The following is a 2990-nucleotide window of genomic DNA, read 5'->3' as shown; positions in this document are numbered from 1 at the left end:
GGTAAACTCTGATGAGTGCACCTACAAAAATCTAACAGCTAATACCATATTCAGTGCGAAAGTTTTTTTCATTCCTAAAATTAGTAACAAGGCAAGAATTTCTGCTTTCACACTTTTTTTTACTAAAGACTACTGGCAATCTCATCCAGTGCAACACGACAGAAACAAATGAAAGGCACAAAGAACTGAAGCCATCTTTAACCGCAGGTACCATGTTTATTCATAGGAAGCATGGCTGTGTGTGTAGAAAACGGAATTTGGGGGAGTAGAGCAACTGAAAAGCATGAGTGTAAGACTAGAGGATACAAGGTCATACACAGCCATCTACTAAAGTACAGTGATAAATGAGGAAATTTACACTCAAACAGTGCCGCCAAAATAGGAAATACTTAGGGATAACTTCACAAAACAGGCAAAACCTGTGCACTGGGAATTGCAAAACATTACAAAAATAAAATGCAAAGAAAATGGAGATTCCATGTTCATGGATCATAAGACTAAATATCATTGAAGGTATCAGTTCTTCCCCAAATTTATCTGCCACATATTTGTAGAAATTGATAGACTGGTGCAGCATTCATATGGAAATACAAAGGACTGAAAGTAAGCAACGTTTTGAAAAAGAAAAACAAAGCTGGAGGACTTTGCTACCTAATTTCCTGAGTCATGTTTATGAAGCTACAGTCATCAAAACAGTTATATTGAGCATGAGATTAGAATACACACACAAAAAAAAAACAGAATTAAGACTCATATGTACATTGTCAACTGATTTTTGCTGAAGGTGCCAAGATAATGCAGTGATGAAAAGATTGTTCAAAAAGTGGTGCTGATATAAGATATGCAGAAAAATGAATTTGATCCTTACCTCACACCATATGCAGAAATGGATTGTAGACCTTGAGTTAGGCAAAGATTTCCTAGATAATACAAACAAAACATGAATTACAGAAGAAAAGAATCAATGGGTTTGTGGGTTTGACTTCATCAAAGTTTAAAGCTTTTGCCAGGCATGGTGACGCATGCTTGTAATCCCAGTACTTGGGAAGCGGAGACAGGAGTATTGCAGGTTTGAAGCCAGCCTCAGCTACTTAGGCCCTCTGCAACTTAGTGAAACCCTGTTTCAAAATAAAGAATAAAAAATAGATATAGGGGTATAGCTTGGAGGTAGGATGCCCCTGCGTTCCATCCCCAGTACTGCAAAAAATAAAAACCTTTGCTATTCAAAAAAATACTGCCAAGTGAGGTGTGGTGGCACCCACTTATACCAGTACTTGGGAGTCTTGAGACAGAAGGATCACAGGTTCATGACCAGCCTCAGCAACTTAGTGAGGCCCTTACAACTTAGTGAGACTCTGTTAACCTATAGGTCCACATTAAAAAAAAAAAAATCATACATGAATGTTCATAGCAACATGTTAATGATAGTACCCAAAAAGGGAAAAATAACTTGAATGTCCATCAACTGAAGAATAGGCAGAATGTGATACATAAAATACTCTTCATCCTCAAAAGGAATGAAATTCTGATAATGCCAGAACATAGATAAACCTTGGAAATTATGCTAAGTGAAACAAGTATGATTCCATTTGTATGAAATGTCTAAATGGGCAAATCTATATTGAAAGAAAGTAGATTGTCGGAGTTCTATCATTGTTTAATTTGATTATTGGTTGCCTAGGACTGGGACAGGCAGTACTAATAGGTGCGGGTTCCTTTTGGGGGTAACAAAAGTGTTCTCCACTGTGATATTTGCACAACTCTGTAAATATACTAATTCATGTAATTATACATTTTAAATGGGCAACTGATATGTGAATTTTATCTCAATAAAGCATTGAAAATATAAGTATATGTTGAGTATATAAAACATATATGAAGGTCTCCTATGCCTCAAGATAATACAATTTTTTTAAATTGTGCAGACTTTTAAGTACTCTGAAATATGGATGAAAAATAAGCAAATGAAACGACCAACATGTTAAGTCATTAGCAAAAGACAAAGCACAGCGTGCTGTCGCTATACATTCATAGAATATCTGAGGTTTAAAGGACTTAGCAGTATGGGATGACCAGTATGAATTTAAATTGGTACAGCCACTTCGGAAACTTTTGTCAGTCGCATAAAGTTAAACACATACTTCACACACAACCAGAAGTCCCACTTCCTGAGATTTACCCAAGATAAGCAAAAACATGTCCACTTGAAGAATCATACTAAGATGTTCATGACAGTTTTATAATATCTACCAGTGGACGGATAAGCAAATTGTATTATATCCACTCAGAGGAATACTACTCAGCGGTAACAACATAAATATAGAAAGTAGATGGGCATGGTGACTGTACAGGCATATAAATTTTACAAAACTAATTGAGTTTTCTATGTAGTTTTGATGTGTATACTAGGGTTGAGCCCAGGGGCATTCTCCCCCTGAGCTATACCCTCAGCCCCTTTTATTTTGAAACAGGGTTCCACTAAATTGCTGAGGCTCTTGTAAAGTTGCTGAGGCTGGCCTCAAACTTTTTATGTGAATTATTGATTTTTAAATTGCATTTTATTACATGCAAATTATACCTTAAGAAAGCTGACCTTAAACATACCGGAGAATGTAGTATGACAATCAGAATATAAATTTGTTCCCTGAAGCCATAAGAAACTCCTGTGCTCAAGAGAAACTATGAATGTTCTACAAAAATTGTCTGATTTTATTAGTTTTAAAAAGTCTAATTATTTAAAATTAATTTTTAGAAAAACATTTCAACTTAAAACTGGCTTGTGAATTGTACAGTAAACCCATACAACATTTCATTTCATGACTGTACATTTTAAAGTTTACCTTTGAAAATACCATGGCCCAAACCCATTTGATGAGGGTAATTTTGGGGGGTTTTATTTTTGCTAAGATAGGCATTCTGATTATACCTGCCTTTGTTTTTAAGATGGAATAAAATAGAAGCATCCAATGTACTGTTTAAACTATAGAAAT

The sequence above is a fragment of the Muscardinus avellanarius genome, assembly GCF_963383645.1.
Source record: "Muscardinus avellanarius genome assembly, chromosome: 20".
NCBI lineage: Eukaryota > Metazoa > Chordata > Mammalia > Rodentia > Gliridae > Muscardinus > Muscardinus avellanarius.
This window is presented reverse-complemented; position numbering follows the sequence as displayed.